We start from the raw sequence: 25,898 nt of genomic DNA on the forward strand, positions 1-25,898 counted from the left end.
TCAGAGTTGCATGAAAATGACAAAATTTGCATTTTGAAAACTCCCTGGAGCTGACATGTGGCAAATGGATTGAAAGGTAGATAAGCAGTGGAGAAGATCAAGAAAAATGAGATTTGAGAAAGAGCTGGATTAGTGACTTCTATATTTATAAACAATATTCATATCCCACTAGTTTTTGGTTTATCAATTTCAGGCATTGACTTCCTGCTGTGTTTTCTGAACATTTTACACTCCCCATTTTATTTCTCACTATTTGCTCATTTAAATAATATTATAATGTTAGTTAAATCAGTGTTGTAGGTTCAAATTTTCCTAATATTATTTTTTTCATAACTCCTTCCTCTGTTCCCTCTTCTCTCTACTTTTAGACTCCTATTAGTTGGATGTTGGCCCTCATAGGCTTAACACCAAGTCTCCATTTTTCTCATCAAAGTCCCTCCTTTCCTTATCTTCTATTTTCTCTATGCCTTAATTTTTGTTCTTTCTGTGAGAGCTTCTGATTTTTTTCAATTTCATATTTTGTATTAACTTGATTACCATGTTCTTGATTTCAAGTATCTTTTTCTTTTTCTCCTATTTTTTTGATTTATGCATTCTGCTATTTAATTTGGATACAATATCTCCTTAGCTCTTTGTCCCAGAGAAAATGTTATAGCTTTAATTAAAGAAGTATTTGTTTCCTTGTGTCTCCCTTTTCACTTTTGATTATTTTTATCTCTATATTTCATACAAGAAACTTTCCTCAAATATCTTCCGATATGTGGACATACATTTACATGTCAATGGTTCCATACCTGTAATGGTAGAGTATATGATTTGGATCAACCTTCATATTGAGAACAACTGTAAGGAAAGACATTTAAGAATAATAAAAATTTCAACTGAAAGAAATTAGGGTAATTCTGAACTTATATTCACATTATTATGTTACCTCAAAATACGTAAAAGAAAAATTACAATAAAGTAATTACAAGAAAAATAGATTAGCTCACAATCATAGTGATAAAATTTCTCATCTCTTTCAGTAATTGATAGAAAAGGTAGACAGAAAATTAGAAATATTGATTTTAGAAAGTTACAGATTTTTTAGAAGTACAGTTTACCCTTGAACAAGGTAGGGGTTAAGGGTGCTAACCCCTGCGCAGTCAAAAATCTGCATACTGTTCTCTTCCCTCAAAAACAAAGGAATTGATAAATGACCCACCTAAGGTCATTTGTGAAGAAATTCTTAAACATCAGTTGTGAAGAAAAATGTGAATAAAACCACACATGTTTTCAGAAATTATGCAAGTGAGGAGATCATGGAGAGACATCTTTAAGATGAAGAAAGAAAATTGTCAACCAAAATATTATACAGCCAGTGAAAATATCTTTCAAAATGAAGAAAAAATAAAGACTCTTTCAGAAAAATGAAACCTGAGGCAATTTTTCATTAGCAGATCTGCACTACAGTAAATAATGTTTTATATATATATATATAATATATATAACACATAATATATAGAGAATATATAATTATATAAAATATATAATTATAATAAAAATACTCATAATAACCCAAAATCCACATATCTATCAATGGTCCAATGTATAAATAAAGTGAATGAAACTTGAAGGTGAATGAAGGAACTACTGTTATACACAACTACATTGGACAAATCTTACAAACATATTGAGAGAAAGGAATACATAATATATAATCCCATTTACAAAAATTTTAAAGACAGATAAAACTAATCTGTTGTGTTTGTAGACAGGAATAATTACCTTTGAGGAAGAGGGAGGGGCTAATTATGGAAGGGATGTAAGCAGGGCTTCTGGGTTGCTGGTAATGATTCATTTCTTAATTTGGGGATGGTTATAAGAGTTTGCTCACTGTGGCATAATTCATTGAACTTTACATTTAAATTTGCACACTTTCTGTATGTGTATCGTTTAATAAAAACATTTTTTAAAGTGCTAAGAAGCTGTTGGAAATTGTGTATAAAGATAGGACTTAATCTGTAGGTGTTATTGCAGGTGACTAGACAGTGGGTGGCTCTTTTTGTTTATGGAAAACCTAAATGTCAATAACTGAAAGGACCTGTTTTAGGAGAGAATGAATAAAAAGGAATTTAGACCTATTGCCAAAAGCCACAGGTACATCAGGCAGATGTGGTGGGCCCCAGATTAGAATGCTAAGAGATATAAGGGAGAGTAGAGGAGGCTTAGGTAACAAAAACATTCACCTTGCTCCACTGAGTGAAGGGGTCAGGCAGGGAATAGACAAAAAGAACCTAAGGAAAGTATAAAAAGTGGTCCTACATGTGAGAACTGCCCTAGGGAAACTGGGGAGATGTGAAGATATATATTATATGAGTCTAAAACAAAAATACGCATGTATTATTAAAAAATAACAATCATTTAAAAAGGCATTTTGATGGGCCCCAGTCCATCCCTAATTGAGATAAGTACTTATCAAAATTCTTAAACAAATAGAAAAAACATAATTATAAAACATGCTTTTACTAAAAAATGTATTTTATATGTTTTTCCATATAAATACATACATAAATGCTTTTTTGATGGTGTACAGTTTTCAACTGTATCAGGGTATTTTAATTAATTTAAATGATCTATTATAAGATGTATTAAATGATCTATTAAACAATCTATTATTATAATATATTTAATTCATTCTTTCACTCATTTCTTCATTCATTCATTTATTGAGAGATAATTCCTTGAATTAGGAAGAGATCTTACTGACTGGAAAAGTTTGCGAATAAACCACTATCATTTTGCATGTGTATGCAGCAATTGTAAGATAGGCCAATTTTAGGAATTTAAAAACTATGAAAGCAAGCAATGGCTTAAAATGGAGACAAATGTTATATTTGAAAAAGGAAAAATACCAGAGACCTATTTTATAAGTGAAAATTATGGGAACTGTCTACAACAGGGGTCCCCCACCCCTGGGCCACGGACCAGTAGCGGTCAGAGGCCTGTTAGGAGCCAGGCCACACTGCAGGAGGTGAGCGGCAGGTGAGCGAGCAAAGCTTCATCTGATGCTCCCCATCGCTCACATTGCTGCCTGAACCATCCTCCCCTCCCCCGGCCCCCGGCCGTGGAAGAATTGTCTTCCAGGAAACCGGTCCCTGGTGCCAAAAAGGTTGGGGACTGCTGATCTACAGTGACACAATTTCCCCTTACCATGGTGTGGTGGACATATGGGAAGTAGGAGCCATGGCAGTAAAGGAAGCCTTGCCTTTTCCACCTTTACCTTTTAACACACACTTGAGAATTGTCAGCAGCATCTCTGCAAGCAGTCTACTATTCCATTCCAAATTAAAAGGAACACTACCCATCTTAAGATCTGTAGTATGATCAAAAGTGTCCATCTTCCTAGGAGGTTTACCTCTTTTGCATCTTTCTGGACCCCTAGAAATAATTACCTTCCTGAATTTTATGTTTATTCCCTTGTCTTAAAAAAATAAATTTATCACACATATGTGTTTCCTTAAATAACATTGTCAAGATTATCTTACTTTTGAGCTTTAGCAATATGATGTGAAATTGTATCATATCGTTTGTAGTTTTCTGTGACTTGGTTTTTTAATAGAATTTTATTCTGGGATTCATCTATGTTGTCATACATAGCTATGGTTCATTATTGTATGTTACATTGTGTACATATGTCATAATTTATCCCTTCTGCTATTGATGAATGTTTGAGTTGTTTCTGTTTTTATTTTCATGTAGTATACACTACTGCTATGAATGTATTTATACATGTATCTTGATGAACATGTTGCAAGAGTTTCCCTAAGGCATATACCTATAGCTATGACAGGTGCGGCCAAAAGTTAAATGAGCGGTTGGTCATAGCAATTCTGTGAGAAGGAAGGAGGTTCACATAATACAAAGATAGAACTGTTTTATGAAATTTTCAAGGACAGAATGAATATTTTACATTTTCCTAAGGATATCAGAGCACAGTGAGACTTGAAAGGGCAAGGAGCTAATATTATGGGTTGCACTGCTGTGGAAAATAGAATGACAATTTCTCAAAAAATTAAACAGAATATCATATGATCTAGCAATTCCACTACTGCGTAAATACCCTAACGAATTGAAAGCAGTGACTCAAGTATTTGTACATCAATATTCATAGCAACATTATTTTCAAAAGCCAAAAGATAGAAACAAATGTCCTCCAATGGATGAATGGATAAACAAAATGTGGTATACACATACAATGGAATATTATTCAGCCTTAAAAAAGCAAGGAAATTCTAACACATGCTTTGACATGGGTGAACCTTAAAGACATTATGCTAAGTGACATAAGGCAGACACAAAAGGACAAATACTGTATGATTCCTCTTATATAAGGTAATTGGAGTAGTGAAATTCATATAGACAGAGAATAGAATGCTGGGTGCCAGGTGCTGAGTGTAGAGGAAATGGGAATTTATTGTTTAGTGGGTATAGAGTTTCAGTTTGGAAAGATGGAAAAGTTCTGGAGATGGTCAGTAGTGATGGTAACACAGCAATGTCAATGTCACTGAACTGAACTCCAAAAAATGGTAAAAATGGTAAATTTTATGTACATTTTGCCACAATAAAAAATTGAGTTTTATAACATTAAAATATTTATAACCATATGTATAAACTAAGCAGTAGTTTTTATTTGTTGTTATTATTATTATTCACCATTGTTTGAATGCAATTGGATATGAGAGTACAGTTTGTAAAAGAGTATAACTAAATATAAATATTCTCAATACATGCCAGAGTTCATTATAAGAAACTATGAATAGCATAGACATTAATGTCTCTAGTTACATTTGCATTTTGCATGTGCTTGTTTGCACACACATATAACTAAACTCAAAAACATAACCTGAAGATCAAATCAGTGAAAAAAAAATCAAATTTATTCTAACGTATTGATTAACCAGGCATACCGGAGATGATAGTGACATGGCTAAAAATATCTATTTTTGTCTTTTTCAGATAATACAGCTTCAATCAAAGAGAATAGAACCTACTGTTTCCTTTGTAAGTACCTGTATATTGCAGTTTAATATTGCAAAGGCCAGAAACTCTTTTCCTTATGTTTTCATTGAGCACTCTTGTTTTGAATTAGGCATCCTTTGTACTAAGCATTAATTTTTACCAAGTGGAATATAATTTGGGGTGCTTTTGTCAATAGTTCACCACCGTCTGCATTTTATTAGGTAATTTCTTTGTCATCAGTTGTGTTTGTAACACAACTGAGCCAGCCTCATCAATGAGTTCCATTTACAACCTGTTTACTCCTCTTTTCAAATCATTAATAAAGTTGTTAAATAATACCAAGCCTAACAAAGATCTCCTTGGCAGCCTATGAGACACAAAACCTGAACTGAAAATAGAACAATGTATCATTTCTCTACTCACAGACTTTCATCCAGTATTAAATCTATTTGATGGTACTTTTATGTAGGGCAATAGGAATTAATTTTGTTAGCTGAATTTCACGGTGTTTTAAACTCCCATCTCATTTAATACAATAGTTTTCTCAGATAGGTCTCTAGAAAGTCGCAGTGCAGGAGGAGAGGAAATGACACAGTTTAGAAAGGCTATTATGTTTCAGTGATAACCAAATCCATTGTAGGTAGGAGAAACTTTGAAGGAGTAGAGACATCTTACAAAGGCAGTTGACCTCGTCAGGACAAATATCACGATGGATAATTTGATTTAAAAATAAGAAAATTATAGAGATAGGGATAGGGAGAGGAGTAACAGTTGAGGAAGAGTATCACTATTTTAAGTAGTTACTTTTAGATGGGAAATTACTGGCTCTTGATCAGTGCTGACCAATAGATCTTATTTTGATGGTGGAACAATTTTATAATCTAGGCTGCCCAGTAGAGTAAGCCCTACTACCTGTGAAATTTGAGCCCTTAACTTAGGGCTAAAGTAACCGAAAAAGTAAATTTTTAATTTTATTTAACTTTAAAGTTAAGTAATCACATATGACTAGTGGCTACCATACTGGACAGCTCAATTCAAGAGTTATATGGTAGCTACATTGGAAGCCAAAGAGGAGAAAGAAGAAACTTTTTATTTAAGGATCACTCTAATTCATACCTTAGAACAAGGGCAGCCAGGTGAAGAGTTCTTTTGTTTTCTTTATTCATGGTGCAACCAGTCACCAAATGAAATGAAAGCAAGCACTCACATTGTCCACAGTGCAATTAAGGGCAACTTCCTTTGTATTAAACTCATCAGAAACTGGAAGATGGTCAATGGAACAAAAGAGAAAGAGAATTTATCTTCAAGTAATATTTTAAAATATACTTACTTCAAGGGTTTATCACCATGTTTTGCATGCACCTACCAATATTTTAATTATATTTGAATAAACTTTGCCCACTGTGAACTTCTAGATTGTTTTCATTCATTCATTCATATTTACTGAAAAATTGTTATATAGTAGCCATTAAATTAGTTGTGATTATTACCTTTTTTCTTTCAGTTTTATTGAGATATAATTGACATACAGCACTGTACAAGCTTAAGGTGTACAGCATAATGATTTGACTTACATCAGGAAATGACTGTCACAATAAGTTTAGTAAACATCCATCATCTCATATAGATACAAAATTAAAGAAATAGAAGAAAATGTTTTGTGATGAGAACACAGGATTTACTCTCTTAACAATGTTCATATATAACATACAGTAGTACGTTACTATACTATAACTATTGTTATATAGTTAGTACAGTAGTAGTATAACATACAACTTTCATATATAACATATATTTATCATGTTGTGCATTACATCCCTAGTACTTATTTATCTTGTAACTAGAAGATAATTTTAAGAAGTGTTTCTTTTTTTTATCAACTAAGGGTATCTTCTACTTATTTTCTAGTAATTTAAATTAGATTCTTATTTTCTTTTTCTGCCCCAATGGCTTTCTTGATCAACATGCCCCTATGGTACTTTGATACCATCTACGTCTTCTCAAAAATAGCAGGTTCTTTAGGTTTTCTATTTATTAATGGAGTGCAGTAGCTATAATATGTATGAGTTATGAAACACTTTTTACCTAACTGAAAGTTTTATGGAAAAATTTATGAAAAATTATTGCCATTTTATGAGAGAATAAATCTTTTTCCATAAGGGATAATCTCAGGCCCAGTATTCTCAATATTTTTATTTGTAGCTAGAAAAATAGAGCTTACAAGACATTGACTAAAGTGACAATGGACAGTAAATTGAGTTTATAGCTGATTGTTCCTGCTATGTAGACTTTATGATTCTATAAGCATGTACATGCCGATTTTTACATGTTCATATGTTGTCTTTTTTTTTGATAAATAGCTAGGAGTGGAATTGCTGGGTCATATGGTAAATGTACGTTTAAATTTTTAAGAAACTACCAGACTATTTTCCAAAATTACTGTATCATTTTTTATTCCCATGAGCAATGTGTGAGAGTTACAGTTGTTCTGCATTCTTAGTGATATTTGTGGTTGTCAGCGTTTTATTTTAGATTGTAAATATATTGTGATACCTCACTGTGGATTTAACTTACAACTCCATATGAGTAATGATATTGAGCATGTTTCATGTGGTTATATGTCATCAGTATCTCTTTAGTGAAGTGTCTGTTCAAATCTTTTGCCAATTTTTTAATAGGGTAGTTTGTTTTCTTATTATTAAGTTATGAATCCATCATGTATTATGGATACAAGTTATTTTCCAAATATATGTTTTGCAAATATTTTCTCCTGGTCTGTGGTTTGCCTTTTTATTTTCTTATTAGTGTGTTTTGCAGAGCAGAAAATTTAATTTTGAAGATGTACAATTTATAAAATTTTTATGGACTGAAATTTTTCTATTCTATCTAAAATATCTTTGCCTAATTCAAAATCACAGAGGTTTTCTTCTATGTTTCCTTTTAAAAGTTTTGGGTTTTACATCAAGGACTATGATCTATATTAAGTTAATCTGTAAATATGGTATGAGGACCTAGGTTCTTTTTTTTTTTAACTGTTTTTCTAATAGTTTCCACACTGTTTTCTGAAAAAGCTATTTTTTATCCATTGAATTACTTTGGCGACTTTTTAAAAAAATCAATGGCTTATATATATATATGGATTTATTTCTATACTCACCATTCTGTCACATTGTTCTGTATGTCAGTAATTTTTAGTTTTACAGTAAACCTAGAAATAAAGAAATCTATCTTTATTCTTTTTCAAAATTGCTTCTGTTATTCTAGGTTCTTCATTTTTCCATCCAAGTTTTATAACCAGCTTGTTGAGTTCTACCAAAAAAAAAAAAAAAAAAGGGGAGAGAGCAGTGTTTGGGATTTTGATTGGGATTGCATTGAATCTACAGATCAATTCAGAGAAAAATGAAATCTTACTGAGTTTTCTTATCCATGAATATAGTATATCTCTCTATTTAGGTCTTTGATTTCTCTACTCAAAATTTTGTAGTTTTAAGTATACAAATCTTGCACCTCTTTCGTTTGATTTATCCTCAGATTATCCCATTAAATACTTAGGTATTTAATGTTTCTGATGCTTTTATATTTATGGTATTTATTTGTATGTAATCATTATATATAAAATGTATTATTTTATATAACACATTATAAAATAGTATATAATATAATAAATTTATATTTATTTAGCTTATATGACATAGATTATAAAAATATAATAATAATATACATTTTTCCTATATATATATTTTGGCATATTGATTTTTATCCAGTGACATTTAGGAATGGTTTGTCTTCTTGATGGATTTATCAATTTATCATTATGTAATGTCCCTCTTTAAATTTCTAGTAATTCAGAACCTTGTTCTGAAGTATATTTTGTCTAATACTTATATAATCAGTTCAGCTTTTTTATTTAATTAGTTTTTGCAATCCTTTTAACTTATCCTTTTCTTTATACTTAAAGCAAGTTTCTTATAGACAACATAGTTAGGTTTTGCTTTGTTATTCAGTTTTGAAAATCTCTGTCTTAATTGGGGGTGATGAGACAATTTACATTTTACTTAATTATTGATAACATTGTTTAAATTTATCTTCCTTCTTGTTTCCTATCTGTGCAATTGGTTCTTTGTTTCTTTTTTCTATCTTTTAAAAAAATTAGTATGTTTAAAAATAATTTTGTTTTTCTCCACTATTAGTTAATAGGTTATACTATTTTTTCTGTTTTAGTGGTTGTCTCCAAGGGCTTATAAGGTACATCTTTGCCTTATGACAAGCTACTTTCAAATAATAATGTACTAGTACATAAGTAGCTTCTGAATCTTACAACAGTACACTTCCAAATCCTCTCTCCCATCTTTTGTGATATTGTTGTCATATACATGAATATTATGTATGGTTTAAACCCCATAATAATGTTTTAACAATTTTTGCTATAAACAGTCAAATTTCTTTTAAGTGATTAAAAATAAGAAAATTGTCTTTTTTTTTTTTTTTTTTTTGCAGTACGTGGGCCTCTCACTGTTGTGGCCTCTCCTGTTGCGGAGCACAGGCTCCGGACGCGCAGGCTCAGTGGCCATGGCTCACGGGCCCAGCCGCTCCGCGGCATGTGGTATCTTCCCGGACCGGGGCAAGAACCCATGTCCCCTGCATCGGCAGGCAGACTCTCAACCACTGCGCCACCAGGGAAGCCCAGAAAATTGTCTTTTACGTTTACTTTCATTTGTGTAATTACCAGTGATCTTCATTTCTTTGTGTAGATTCTATTCCAGTGTGGTATCATACTTACACTTCCTAAAGACTTTCCTTTAACATTTCTTTAAAAAAAAAAAAATTTATTTATTTTTGGCTGCACTGGGTCTTTGTTGCTGTGCATGGGCTTTCTCTAGTTGCGGTGAGCAGGGGCTACTCTTCGTTGCAGTGTGTGCACTTCTCTTGTAGTGGAGCATGGGCTTTAGGCATGCAGGCTTCAGTAGTTGTGGCTCGCAGGCTCTAGAGCACAGACTTAGTAGTTGTGGCACATGGGCTTAGTTGCTCTACGGCATGTGGGATCTTCCCAGACCAGGGCTCAAACCCATGTCCCTGCATTGGCAGGTGGATTCTTAACCACTGAGCCACTAGGGAAGCCTTCCTTTAACATTTCTTGCAATGCAGTTCTGCTGGAAGAGAATTCTCTCCAATATATTTTTTTTCCACTGAAAAAAAGCATTTATTTTGCCTTCATTGTTTTTTTAATTTTTTAAAATTTTATTTTTATTTATTTTTGGCTGTGTTGGGTCTTTGTTGCTGCACGTGGGCTTTCTCTAGTTGTGGTGAGCGGGGGCTACTCTTCATTGTGGTGGCTTCTCTTGTTGCAGAGCACGGGCTCCAGAACGCAGGCTCAGTAGTTGTGGCGCACGGGCTTAGTTGCTCCACGGCATGTGGGACCTTCCTGGATCAGGGCTCGAACCTGTGTCCCCTGCACTGTCAGGCAGATTCTTAACTGCTGCGCCACCAGGGAAGCCCTTGCCTTCACTTTTGAAAAGTATTTTTGCTGGGTATGGAATTCTGGGTTGACAATCTGTTTTGTTTTGTTTTGTTTTTTCATTTTTCTTCCTTTTAGTAGTTTAAAGATGGCACTCCATTGACCCTAACTTGAATAGTAGAGTTATACTTCCTGCTTGCATGTCCCTGGGATCTTACATCTATGAGTTGACGTCTTTAAACATGTTGGAGAAATTTGTGGCTATATTTCTTTTCTTCTAGGATTCCAATTTCACTTACATTAGAGCATTCAGTATTCAGTATTTTCCCACAGTTCTTGCATTCTCTCTGTTTTGTGTGCTCTCACTGTGAATTTTCTGATCCATGAATTTAGTATATCTATTTATTTAAGTCTTTGATTTTTTTAATCAATATATTTTAGTTTCCAGAATACTTATCTCACACCTCATTTATCAGATTTATACCTAGATTATCCCATTAAATACCTGGGTATTTAGTATTTTTTTAATTGAAGTATAGTTTATTTACAATGTCATGTTAGTTTCTGTTACACAGCAAAGTGATTCAGTTATACATATATATATTCTTTTTCATTATAGGTTATTACAAGATATTGAATATAGTTTCCTGTGCTAATCAGTAGGACTTGTTGTTTATCTGCTTTTTATATCATAGATTATATATGCTAATCCCAAACTCCTAATTTATCCCTCCCCCCATTCCCCTTTGGTAACCTTAAATTTGTTTTCTATGTCTGTGAGTCTATTTCTGTCTTGTAAATAAGTTTTTTTGTGTCATATTTTAGATTCAAAATGTAAATGATATCATACAATATTTGTCTTTGTCGGACTTACTTCACTTAGTATGATAATCTCTAGGTCCATCCATGTTACTGCAAATGACATTATTTCATTCTTTTTTTATCGCTGAGTAGTATTCCACTGTGTGTGTGTGTGTGTGTGTGTGTGTGTGTGTGTGTGCGCACATGCGTGCACCACATCTTCTTTATCCATTCATCTGTCATTGGACATTTAGGCTGCTTCTATGTCTTGGCTATTGTAAATAGTGCTGCTATGAACATTGAGGTGCATGTATCTTCTCAAATTAGAGTGTTCTCCAGATATATGACCAGGAATGGGATTGTTGAATCATATTGTAACTCTATTTTTAGTGTTTTAACCAACCTCTATATTGTTTTTCATAGGGGCTTAACCAATTTACATAATGACCAACAGTGTAGGAGGGTTCCCTTTTCTCCACACCCTCTCCAGCATTTATTGTTTGTGGACCTTTTAATGATGGCCATTCTGACCAGTGTGAGGTGATACCTCCTTGTAGTTTTGATTTTCATTGCTCTGATGATTAACACTTTTGAGCAATTTTTCATGTGCCTCTTTGCCATCTGTATGTCTTCTTTGAAAAATGTCTATTTAGGTCTTCTGTCTATTTTTTGATTGGGTTGTTTTTTTGTTATTGAGTTGTATGAGCTGTTTGTATATTTTGGAAATTAAATCCTTGTTGGTCGCATCATTTGAAATATTTTCTCCCAGTCTGTATGTTGTCTTTTCATTTTGTTTATGGTTTCCTTTGCTGTACAAAAGTTTGTAAGTTTGATTAGGTCCTATTTGTTTATTTTTGCTTTTATTTATATTGCTTTGGGAGATTGACCCAACATTGGTATGACTTAGGTCAGAGAATGTTTTTCTTATGTTCTCTTCTAAGAGCCTTTTGGTGTCCTGTCTTATATTTAAGTCTTTAAGCCATTTTGAATTTATTTTTGTGTATGGTGTGAGGGAGTGGTCTAACTTCACTGATTTACTGGCTGGCCAGCTTTTCCAACACCTCTTGCTGAAAAGACTGTCTTTTCTCCATTGTATATTCTTGCCTCCTTTGTCAAAGATTAACTGACCATAGGTGTGTAGGTTTATTTCTGGGCTCTCTGTTCTGTTCCATTGATTCTTGTGTCTGTTTTTGTGCCAACACCATGCTTTTTTTGATTACTGTTGCTTTGGAGTATTGTCTGAAGTCTGGAAGGGTTAGGCCTGCAGCTTTGTTCTTTTTCCTCAAGATTGCTTTGGCAATTCTGGGTCTTTTGTGAGTCCATATAAATTTTAGGATTATTTGTTTGAGTTCTGTCAAAAATGTCATGGATAATTGGATAGGGATCACATTAAATCTGTAGATTGCTTTGGGTAGCATGGCCATTTTAACAATATTAATTCTTCCAAACCAAGAGCATGGGATATCTTTTCATTTCTTTAAGTCACCTTCAATTTCCTTTATCAGTGTTTTATTGTTCTTGGTGTATAAGTCTTTGACCTCCTTAGTCAAGTTTATTCCTAAGTATTTTATTTTTATTGAAGCTATTCAAAAAGGAATTACCTTTTTTCCCCCTTTCTGAGATTTCATTGTTAGTGTAAAGAAATGGAACCAATTTCTGTATGTTAATCTTATACCCTACTACCTTGCTGAATTCATTTATCAGGAGTAGAACCTAAGATTCTAGATGCTCCCTTTCCTCTATAATAATCAGATAGTTTAATGTTAGGTAGACCTACTTTAATTTAAATGAAGTTGTCAGCTTCTCTGAAGGTAGGCATATAATTTAAGGTGATTTTCACAAATTAACTATGTGATCCTTAAAAGATAGAAATAAATGCCAGATACTAAATAATGTGATAAAAATAAACTATACATATGGGAAATAAATTGCTAGCCATTATTGTTTTGACCGTGTGCTTAAAATGAGTCAGTAGGAGTACTCCTAGCCAAAAACTCACATGATTCTGGGATATATTAACAGTAAAGCAACAAGAAATATTTAGAAAGTAATCCTCCCCAAAAACTCAATACCTACTTGAACACAATTTCTATTTTTTTATAGCTTATATTATAAGGGGAATGATAAGAGAATGAGGTTGTTTCAGTGAGAAACAGAAAAAAATGGAAGAGTTACTGAGAAGAGATGGAATTGATTGATTTTGACTGAAGAAAATGATGCTGAGGGCAGACTTAATCAGCTCTTTTGAAGTTGAATACCATTTTATTTGTTTGTTTGTTTGTTTGTTTGTTTTTTGCGGTACATGGGCCTCTCACTGTTGTGGCCTCTCCCGTCGCGGAGCACAGGCTCCAGACGCACAGGCCCAGCGGCCGTGGTTCACGGGCCCAGCCACTCCGCGGCATGTGGGATCTTCCCAGACCGGGGCACGAACCCGTATTCCCTGCATCGGCAGGCGGATCCTCAACCACTGCACCACCAGGGAAGCCCTGAATACCATTTTAAAATGACGACTGTAGATTTTAAGATGTTTTATTTTATAATATTTGAAATATACAGATGGATGCAGGTAAAAAAGATGTAGGCTATGATGTAGAACATTAACATGAAAATATGTGAACACAACTTAAAAGCTAGTAAATTGTTTAGTTTTGCTTTCTTTTGAGCTCTATAAAAATCATATATGTAATCTTATGAGATTTTCTCAATATTTTCTTTGATTCATCCATGTTCTTACATGTAGCTACAGCTCACAATTTTTCATGACTATATAATATTCCAAATGCAGGAACATAGTAAAGGAATAGTACAATTTTTTCATCCCTTCTGTGGATGAATATTTGACTTGTTTCCAGTTTCTCTAATATGAACATTTTTGTAGATGTATCCAAGTGCACATGTGTAAAAGTTCCTAGGAGTGGAATTGATGGGCTCTAGGTTATGTGAATGCTGAGCTTTGTGAGATAGTGCCAAGTTGTTCTATAGTGACTGCAATAACTTAAATTCCCATTATAAGTAGTCCCATTCATCCAAGTCTTTTCTTTATGAAGGCTTTTGTTAATTTATTTTTATTCCTAATATTTATTAATATTCTCCTCATTTAATGCTTTTTACAGGTTTTGTCTTTCATATTTAAGTTTTTAACCTATTGTAAATTGACTTTTATGTATGATGTGAAGTGGTAATTCTGTTTCCATTCTTTTTTATGGACAACTTATTGTTCAGGCTCATTTATTTCCCTTTAATGTGCCATGCCACCTTTCTCATATATCAAATTTGCTTATATGTGTGAGTCTGTTTCTGGACTCTACCAACTGTACCAATATTGAAATTTTCTATTTCAATAGAAATACTGCATCAGCAATACTAGATAGTTCTAATTACTATGCCTATATAAGTCTTGAAGTATGAAAAGGCAAGTCCCCCTCTCCCCTAATCTTTGTCAAGACTCTCTTCATTATCCTCTAACTTTTCCCCTTTTATATAAATTTTAGTATCAGCTTGCCCAGGTCCTTGAAAAACCCTATTAGTGCTATGATTAAAATTGATTTAAAGTCATATTGTTTGGGAAACCTGACATCTTAAAATACTGAATTATCCTATTCATGTATCTGGTGTCTCTCTAGGTATTCTGTAGTGATTTTTCATAAATTTTATATTTTTTTCTGGATCAGTTGAATACAATTTTGCTATTAATTTATACTTGTTCTTATAAACTTGTAAATATCTTTTAAGATTATACTTTCTAAATGTATGGTTTGTGAGTATAAGCATTTTTGAATGTTGATTATATATCCAGACAACTTACTTAGCTCTCTAATTATTTCTAAATAAATGTGTCCTAGAAAAGAATATATATTTTGCCATTATAGAGCAGAGTGTTCTATAAATATCAGTTAGGTCAAGTTGGTTGACAGTCCTTCAAATCCTGTATATTCTTACTGATTTTCTACTTACTTTTTCTATCAGACGTTGAGAAGAGTATTGAAATCTTTCACTTTAACTGGATTTATCTACTTCTCCTTGTAGTTGCATCAGTTTTTACTTCAGGTATTATGAAACTCTGTTATTAAGTGTATAAAATTTTAGAATTATTATAGTGTCTTGATGAGTTGACTCCTTCTTCATTATGAAATCATCCTTTTTTTATCCCTAATAATATCTTTTGCTTTGAAAACTATTTTGCTTTTTTCAGATTAGTGTTGCCAAGTATATATATTTCATTATTTCATTATTTTATTTTTAATCTGTTTGTTTCTTTACCCTTAAAGTGGGTTACTTTAAGGCAGCACATAGTTAAATTTTTTTTTGTAGGCAGCACATAGTTAAGTGTTTTTTTAATCCATGCTGACAGATTTTAATTTTAATTGTTTTTTTTACCATTTATATTTAATGTTTTTTTTAAATGGTTGGGTTTAAATCTGACATTTGTTAATTATTTTGTTTGTCACATTTATTGTTTGTTCCTCTTTTATCCTTTTGTTTTCTTTGTACTAATTTTTTTACATTTTTATGATGCTGCTTGATCTCTTATGTTTGCTTATTCATTATCAATCTTTTTTAGTGTTTTTTTCAAAAAAGATATACAGTATACATCTTTAACTACACAACTGACCTTAAGTGATGGCATGTAAAATCACATTATATTTAAGAACTTCATAATATACTTTTATTTCTTTATTCCCAGTTTTTCTGCTGTTGATGTCATCCATTTTACTTTTACATATATTATAGACCTCACAATTCATTGTTACTGTTTTTGTTTAAACATTCAGTTGTATTTTCAATGGATTTTTAAATTTAAAATTTAAAAAATATTTACCATTTCTAATTCTCTTCAGTTCTTTGTGTAGATTCATATTTACATCTGATAACACTTCCCTTCTCCCTGCAGGATTTTCTTTAACATTTCTTGTAAGTTTGCTGGTGATGAATCATTTTGGCTTTTGCATATCTTAAAATGTTTTTATTTTGCTTTAATATTTGAAAGATAATTTTGCTAAGTTGACAGTTTTTTCTTTCATTACCTTAAAGATATTTATCCTTAGCCTTCTGGTTTACACTGTTTCCAACAAGAAATCTGCTGTAATTACTGCTAGGAATGCACCTATCACAGGCATTAGCACTTGTCAAAGATGAGTAGACACATAAAGAAGAAGGCATCGTGTATGGGAATCTGAAGACTCGGTAGACAAAAGACACCTATATGCAAAAAATTGACATATTAGAATTTCAAAAACAGATTAAAATTATACAGTATCAGATTAAGAATGAAAAATTCCACATTTGAAAATTCCAGCAGGAAACTGAAACTGTGTAGACTAAATTATCACATTTGAAAAAAAATGAAATACAAATTCCAGAAATAAAAATACAATAACCAGAATGAAGAACTCAGTGGATAGTTTTAGCAGTAGCATAGTATAGCCAAAAAGAGTATTAATGAAATGAACAATAAGATGAATCATGAAGAATGCAGGTAGAAAGACAAAAAGATGGAAAATAGAGAAGAATGTAAAAGATACAGCTTTTTTTCCAGAAAAGAGACATTTTAGGATATAAAAAGTAAAAAGAATAAGGAAAAACTAAATCACATATTAAGGCATTTACCACAGGATGAATATATGACTTGGTTTCAGTTAATTATACTATCAAGGAGGAACCAACCCTGACAGCTCTCAATTATTCTCCTGCAATGTCTCATTTCTCAAGTTCAAGAAGTAGAAGGCGATGGCAGCTCTCATCTCACTATGGGTTCACAAAAAAGGAAAGGATAAGTTAGCCCATGCATGATGACAACCAAGAAACTCAGATTAAATTGAACAAAGATGGACTTTGAAAACCAGTGACTTGAGTAGAGGTTGAACAAAGCTGGGTGGTGATGCTATTGAAGTAAGATGGTGTGAAAAACCTAAAATATTTCCAGGAACATTGCTAAAATCTCTAGGGAGTGTTCATAGCTTCCTTCTTTTGTCTGCAGTGCATGGGGAATATGGGTAAGCAGCTTACTTACCAGAGAGGACGTCTTTCAAGGAAATTCATGAGCAAAATTGGATAAGAGGCTAGATTACATCAAAGTTGCAAGCCAAGCAGTTAGAAATAATATGCTGTGTCCAAACAAAAATAATCTCATTACAGCATCAACCTGTAAGAAAGTCTTGCTCTGGGCACAGGAAGCTTGAAAATAGTGATCAAACGGGAGACAGGCACTTATTCGTAGTAACACATCAAGTGTTTCTTAAACTTGGAATTTTAAGAAGAGAGTAGGGATGTTTAGTTGAGAATGATTGGACCCATACTATAGAGTGAGAATTATACATATTATTATATTACCATTTATAACTAATTCAAAACAATGATTTGGTTTTAACTTCCACTTCTGCATTAGAAAATGATAGAGCCTTTACCCAGATGAAGCTAAGGGAATTGTTTCTGTTCTAGTTCTAATTAAATTTGTCTTCTTTGTTCATGGTTGTGCCTAAATTCTCTTCATTCCACAAAGACCCTTTCTTTGAAGGTTATTTCCTTAGGCTGGACTATTATTAACAATATTTATTTACTCAAACTTAATTATTTCTGGGTCATTTATGATGACAATAGTTCTATTTTCTAATTCCAATTATCATCTAAATAGTCTCTATGCCTCCATGTTGGTCCATAGTTGTGAAGCACAAGAATGAAAAAATATATTGTGATAGACCAGGGAATTAGTTTTATTATTGTCTGACACATATTAACTAGACTTTTAAATTATTTGGTTACCATAAAAATGGATGCTGAGTGTTTCCTGTATCAAAAATTCTTGAAGGTGGGGTCAGCACTTTCTCATTCTCCTGTATTTTCAGTACTAAGCACAGTGTGGCCCATCGAGGAGTGACTCAATGTTGAATAAGTGAAATAATTCCTTAACGTTAAAATATGTAATTAACATGTTCATATATGCTATTTTCAGGTACATATACGTAGTATGAAGCTTTAGTCACTGTTTCTAAAAGCTAAATTGGTAATAATGTGCCCTAAATGAATACTTGTATATTGAAATTCATATTATATACACACACATGGTGGGTCAGAGACATTTTAGGGAGTCATGTCAGCAATTATTTTGATTTGCCTCACTATATGTTTTATTTTGAGGGCTGTAATTTCTAAAAATCTCATCTCTATTTTTGTAGCTACATGCATATGATGTAGATGGTGTCAACCTCATTTACTGCTACTTTTTGATCCTACGTAATTCTTTTCTTGGATTTAGTTCAAAAAGAATTTAAACAAAATAGAAAAATACTGATTTGAGTTTACTTTTTTATTTAAATTAAAACTACTCCAAATCAGACTTCTGTTTTGAATTTGATTCAACTCCCAGTTCAAGGATGAGTATTAATTTTAGTTAGTAATTTTTAATTGAATCTCAGATAGAAAACAATTTCAAAATACTTGTCTGAGGATTTTTTGTGTGTGAATGTGCTTTTTCCTTTTATCATTTTTTTCCAATAGGCATAATAAAAATTTTTTATAATCTCCAACATGCCTGCACATTTCCATGAATGTTCTTCTGCTTAGAATATGTATTCATTTCTTTGGAATACAATTTTCAGCTTTTGCATGAGCAATAAAGGAGATTCAACATTATATATATATATATATATATATATATATATATATATATATATATATATATATATATATAAATACCCCAATGACGACCAATTTTTTAAACTAGCAATGTGATGTTTGCAAAATTCCTGAACCTTTTTTTTTTTTAAAGAAGATGTTGGGGGTAGGAGTTTTTATTAACTTTATTTATTTATTTTTGCTGTGTTGGGTCTTCGTTTCTGTGTGAGGGCTTTCTCTAGTTGTGGCAAGCAGGGGCCACTCTTCATTGCGATGCGCGGGCCTCTCACTATCGCGGCCTCTCTTGTTGCGAAGCACAGGCTCCGGACGCGCAGGCTCAGTAGTTGTGGTGCATGGGCTTAGTTGCTTCGCGGCATGTGGGATCTTCCCAGACCAGGGCTCGAACCCGTGTCCCCTGCATTAGCAGGCAGATTCTCAACCACTGCGCCACCAGGGAAAACCCATCAACATTATATTTAATAAAAGATATTTAGGGGTTGAGAGAAAGGCCATATATTGAAGGTATGTTCTTGCACTTGTGGTCTGCAGGGAATTCAATATACAACCTTTGTAGATATTCCTCTTTACAAAACACAGTCTCTGAAATTTCTAAAAAAAATTTTTATAGAAATGGAATAAAATGGCATTCTGCATAGCTGAACAATTTTCTATAGTTCTCTAATAGATTGTTCCTGAGAAATTTTATAGAACATTTTGTTACTTATTCTGTGGCTGTGCTGTTTTATTTTAATTTAGTACTGTCATGTGAATGATAAACAGTCAGGGCTGAAAATTTCCTGCTTTGCAATTCTTTGGATGTTAATAATTATACTAATTAGCAATTCACAACAAACAGGTCTCAGTCACACTGAATCATTTCTGCCACCTTTGCCACTATTTTAACATCACGAGTAAATTTCAAGCTACTGTTGTCTTAGAAATGCTTTCTCATGAACAAAACTCCTCCCTAAATCCTTTCAGGTCCAAAGGAAAGCACAGATCACTGAGGATGTAAACAAAAACAAAAAATTACCTTCTTTGTAAGGAGTTCATTTCTATCCTCAATTCATGTCTTTTAATTACATATCAAGTGAGTTAGACCTCTTAACTTCCGTTGTAATGCAGATAATTCAGCAATGTAACTCAGTATGAAATAACTTTGCCTGAAAAATTCAATCACACATATTTTGTGGAGACAGTTCCCATGTGGCTGGAAAGCCCGAACAGCCAAGTAATTTAGTCTTTATTATCAATGGCTAAACTTCTGAATAGCTGGGATGAATGTACTTCCTTTGTTTGCACATGAGGGTTACTCTTACTGGTACTAAGCAACATAGCAACTATCACCACTTTTTGAAAAAACTGTTACTCACCCTACACTTAGCTAACTGCCTACTTTTTTCCCCATTCCTAACTCCCATAGTAAGTTATAGTTATGACTTTTTCAGCCCTTACCTCATTGCTTTTATAAATCTTTATTCTCTTTCTCTTTTGAGTACTGTGAGCTCTTTGACATCTACCTGTGTATTCCCAGAACCCAGCAAAACTCAACATACATAGTAGGTGGTCAGTGGATATTGCTCAATAAATGAATTGGAATAACCAAACATAACTTTAACAGTTTCTTCCATTAATTCATTCATTATCATTGATTGTGCAAATATTTGAGTACCTACTATGTGCCAGAAGGATAGTGTGCTATATGGAGATAATAGCATGAATGACAGTTTTTAACTGAAATGATGTGTGAATTCAGAATGAGTCAATATTTCCACTTCAGATCTTTCTCCTTCAGTATAATGCCCACCTTTACCCCCCAACCAACATGCATACTTTAATTTTTTTTTTTAATGGGAAGAGTGGAACGAATTACATTGTACATATTTTAAAAGGGCTTCATTGTTGATTAAAAGTAACAATGCAGCACTTCCTTTTCTGACCTCCCCAGCTCATGAACAACATTTGCTTCATCCAATTCATTGACAGTCCATTGTTCAGCACCTACCATGGATCAGGCCCTTACGGTGCTTGGTGCCTGGGACAGAGCAGAGAACAAGGCAGGTACTATTACTATCTTATGAAAGTTACAGTCTAGTGGAAGAGGCAAGTATTTCCCAAATAATTGTTTAATTACTATTGTAATTAATGTAGAATGCAATAAGAACATAGTATGTAGAACTGGTTTTATAAAGGAGGTCCGGGTCTTTGTGCTGTTTCCTATACCTGAAAAACTCTTCCCACTATCATTTGTCTAGTTTAATTTTCAGATCTCAACCTAACTGCCACTTTTCAGAGAATTTCCTTAATCTTCTCCCCCAACCTCATCCCTGGCTCATCTAAATTAGGTCCTCTGTTTTTCTCTCCTGTAGAATTCTATTGTGTACCTTCAAACCAGTTGTCATAATTGTGTTATGTGTATTCTTTGTGTATGTATACATAATAATATGTATACATATTAATATAATATAATATATATACATACATTATATATATCTATGTACATATATATGTATATATTATGTATATATACATGTATGTATATATACATAATAATGTATATATAATATAATAATATACATAATTATGTATACATAATTGTGTATGTATTCTTTGCTTTTCTTCTTCATTGGACTCTAAGCTCCATGAAAATAAGGGCCTCATCTCTTTCGTTCACATATTCAAGGCTTAAAACACTTCCTAAACTTAGCATGTGTTCAGTGAACACCTATTGCTTGAATGAATGAATAAATGAATGAGTGAACTGATAGTTAAGCTAGGCTGTAAACAAAAATGAGTTGTAAGTAGCCAGGTAGAGCCAGCTAGCTAGATTCTGAACAAAAAAGAGCTGCAAGTAGCCAGGTTTCCACCCAGATAGATGAAACAGCATATGTGTAAGGTTCTAAAATTCCAGAAAGAGAACTGGCCATTTTGAAGCAATTTCTGAAGATAGGTTGGCTAGAAGGCAAAGAGTAAAGAGGAGAGGGGCACAGGATGAGACTGCAAGAATCAGAACATGCCACATTTTTCAGGGCCTTTTAAACCCTGGCAAGGTACTCAAATTATATATAAAATATGGAATGTATAATTATACTTGTATAAATATACATGATAATTATTATACTGTATTGCAGTCCCACAGAGAAGGAAAACTTCATATTTCTATACCCCCAAATAATCAAGATGTATACTTCTTAATTCAAATAGTTGGAACAGTATTTTAAAAAGCAGATTGCTACTGGAGCTTATAGAATAGGCAAAATGATTTAGTAAAGAAAAAAACATGGTATGCAGCACATTCAAATTCAGTAAGGCCCTCTGTGTGCCTGAAGAGCCTGTTGGGAAACAGCTGTATAATGAGAGGCTGGCTGCCTCCTCCTTTCCACAAGTTTGCTGGAGATTTATAGCTTAGTGGCTTTTTTGTATGCTTTCCTCTATGATTATCCAAAATCAGGAATGCTGTTAACAAATAGTAATGATACACTGGAAATAGAATTTCCACCTAAGGCTTCATCTAACCAGCTTGCCTTTTTCAGAAGGCTTGAACGTACAGTACATGCATAGTCTATACGATTACTTTCAAGTAAAAATGAGGTTTGAGATTACATTTTATTGTGTCTAGACCCTGATGTTCAAACTCAGAAAATTATACTTTGGAGTCTAAGTGATTCAGTGAATCAATGATGTTTACAAACACAAACATATTTGGAGTTGGCCTTAGGCAGGGAATATGCTGCATTTACACCATCAGCTACAACTGTGAATGGAGAAATAAACAAAGAAAGGTGATATAAACAAAGAAAGGATTGGCATTTCAGGTTTTCCTCTTCATACAAATCAGCTTATGAGTTATCATAGGTCATTTTATTAAGCTGTGAACCTTGTGTTTTCTCCTTTTTAAATCAGTAAGGAAACAGGAAGTTTTCTGTTTGGTGACCTCTTGCAAAGAATACACCCCTGGACATCTGAAGCGTCTCTCATTACATTAGATACAGTCAGACAAAGATAGGTGTGCTCTCAGTGACCTCGCTATCAGACTCGTGCCTCCTGGAGCAGTTCTGAAGTGGATTCCTTTCTGAGTTGGGATCTGGAAGATGATAGGCTCTCAACACATTCACTGAATATATCAGAGAGCCCAGATCTTTTCAAGGCATTAGATTCTGGTTGTTTAAACAGAGAGTACCCTCAAGGGAGAATAGTAGTTTTTCCCAGGTCCTGAAACACTGCCAATTTGTGGCATAATAATAGCTGGTACCAACTAGCATTCATAAAAGACTTGTTTTGTCCTAAATACTTTTGCTATTTTAAATCATTTATTTCTCACAACAAGTCTAGAAAATAAGCATAGATGAGGAAACCAAAGCACAGAAAGGTTACCCAAAGTCACACAGCTATGAATCTTGGAGGAGCTAGAATTTGAATACAGGAAGTGTAACTCCAAGAGAACCAAGTCAGATTTTGAGTCTGCAATATTTCCTATCTGACAAAGGCCTCCAACTGTACCACCTGCTTCCACTTGACCAACCCATTTTCCTAGCCCATTTCTAAAACTTTGCTTCAAATTTCCTGCATGAAGCCTAAACATTGGATAAAACTAGTGATTCAGACTGGGCTGTAAGGATATTTGGAGAGGGTCCTGGATGCTCTTTCTAAAGATTCGTTCCAAGAGATGGTCAAGGAGTCAGAAATTTCTCTATTAGAGATTCATTTCTTAACTTTAAGCAATTGTGTTTTCTGAAATTCCCTGTCAGAATAAAAGTAATTCAAGTAACTAGACAACTCGACAAACAACACTACACTTGGCTATTAAGAACTTGATATTATTGGCTGACTAGTGTCAGCCCTTAAGGAAACTGTAAATTATTTTTAAACATTATTTTTTCTTTACAAATTCACTTTAGATAGCTAAAACTACTACTAAACAAACAGAAGGATCACTTATAATTCTATCATCCCTAGTAATTTTTAATATTAATGTAAATATTTCTAATCTTACACATACATTATACATTTATGGGTATATTATTTGATTTTTTTTTCAACTAAGTTTATTTTGAACATCTTTCCATGACACTTATTATTCTACTATACTTATTTCTTATTCTACTATAGCATCATTTTGTTTCTTGAATATACCACTGTATAACAAACACTTCTTTTTGAAAATTAAGTTGTGCCCATATTTTTGCTATTATAATCAACATTGCATTGAAATGTATTGTAATTAACTGAATATTCCTGATAATTTCTTGAGAATAAATTAGAACTAATTATCTACCACCGTATTACCACCAAAAAGCTAAGAGGTGCTAGGTAAAGTAATTTTTTTCTTCCATTTTTATTGCTATATAATTGACATATAGCACTGTACTAGTTTCAGGTGTACAGCATAATTATTCGGCTTACATACATCATGAAATGATTGTCATAATAAGTTTAGTGAGCATCCACCATCTCGTATAGATACAACATTAGAGAGAGAGAAAAAATTGTGTGTGTGTGTGTCTGTGTGTGTGTGATGAGAACTCTTAGGGTTTGCTCTCTTAACAACTTTCCTATAAAACATACAGCGGTGTTCATTATATTTATCATGTTGTACATTACATCCTAGGACTTACTCATCTTATAACTGGAAGTTTATACCTTTTCTGCCTTCATCCAGTTCCCTTTCCTCCACCCCTTGCCTCTGGTAACCACAAATCTGATCTCTTTTTCTGTGAGTTTGTTTGTATGCATGTTTGTTTTTGAAGTATAATTGCCCTACAACACTATGTTAGTTCCTGTTATACAACATAGTGATTTTTTTTTTTTTACATTTCAAACTGATCACCATGATAAGTCTAGTTACAATATGTCACCATACAAAGATATTACATAGTTATTACCTATATTCCTCACACTGTACATTTCATACCCATGACTCATTTAGTTTGCAACTGGAAGTTTGTAGGGATAGTAATTTTTGAAGAGTGGCAGGCCCAGGTGGCACTTCAGACTAAATGAAGTCATTTACAGGTTATGTGAAATGATGTGAACGATAAACTGCCTGTTTGACACTTTTATCAAAGAATTCCTTATCATTTATCGAATGGTGTACAGAGTAGAAATTTGCTTGTTCTGCTAGACATTACTTTCTTTTTAGTGTTCTTTTGACTACTCCATAGTCATTTGCTTACTCTCTCCCATTGGACTTTAAGCAACCTGACTATTACCAAATAAAGACAATATTTTCAAAAAGTGAGTGACATCATATCTTTAAGTCAGGATGTTACCCTTACTAGTATTCTTAATCAGCAGTTTTTCTTTATACCGAAGTGGCTTTATTTCAAGTAACTGAATGATTTTTGTCTGCTATTGACCCTGTACTTGGCACAGTGCTAACTTTTAATAATCATTACTATCTTAAAAGGAAGGCTAATGTGTTGTGATGGAAAAACACATGCAGAATAAATAATGTGAATTACATTTTTAAAAAGGACTTTTACTTCAATAAATATTTTCATGAAGAGCTGTCATTAAGATATATGTTTCTGCAAAAATGATATAAAAATCACAAGGGACCAAAATTAGTGAATTTGCAAGTAGCTCTTTCTTGTACATTAACACTAACTCAATAGAAATCTCTAACCATGGTGCTGACCCATTCTTTGAAATCAAATTAAGATACTCTGGACACAATGGATTTTTAAACACTGTTAAAGTGTTCATCACAACTACACTGATGGTTAGTTTCAATTTAAGGGGTATGAAATTCCTGAGGGAATTGGGAATCTTAAAGGATTTAAGACATTGGCTAAAAACCTGTACACATATGCTATATTCTTTAATCCAACTTGTTGGTGTTGTCTGTCCTTATTTTTGAGAGAAGGGAGATACTGGCAAGCAATGTGTTTCTAACATAGTCCCAAGGTACAGGTTCAGTTCAGTAATTCAAATCTATGAACAAAAAGCAGAGCTCTTTCTTGGCACATTAATTATACTTTCACAGGACTTTAAAATGGAGGAGTTATATAGACTTCTCTCCTTAATTCAA

At 33.1% G+C, this 25,898-nt stretch overlaps 1 long non-coding RNA gene across 2 annotated transcripts in view; it reads left to right on the forward strand.

The window, feature by feature from the left end:
- LOC136794469 (uncharacterized) overlaps nucleotides 1–25,898 on the forward strand; it is a 543,465-nt gene that overhangs the window by 202,909 nt on the left and 314,658 nt on the right. For both annotated transcript variants that reach the window (XR_010841268.1, XR_010841274.1), the window contains exon 2: nucleotides 4,999–5,043. This is a non-coding gene — a long non-coding RNA (uncharacterized lncRNA). The remainder of the gene's footprint in view (nucleotides 1–4,998; nucleotides 5,044–25,898) is intronic.

The sequence above is a fragment of the Kogia breviceps genome, chromosome 1, assembly GCF_026419965.1.
Source record: "Kogia breviceps isolate mKogBre1 chromosome 1, mKogBre1 haplotype 1, whole genome shotgun sequence".
Taxonomy (NCBI): domain Eukaryota; kingdom Metazoa; phylum Chordata; class Mammalia; order Artiodactyla; family Physeteridae; genus Kogia; species Kogia breviceps.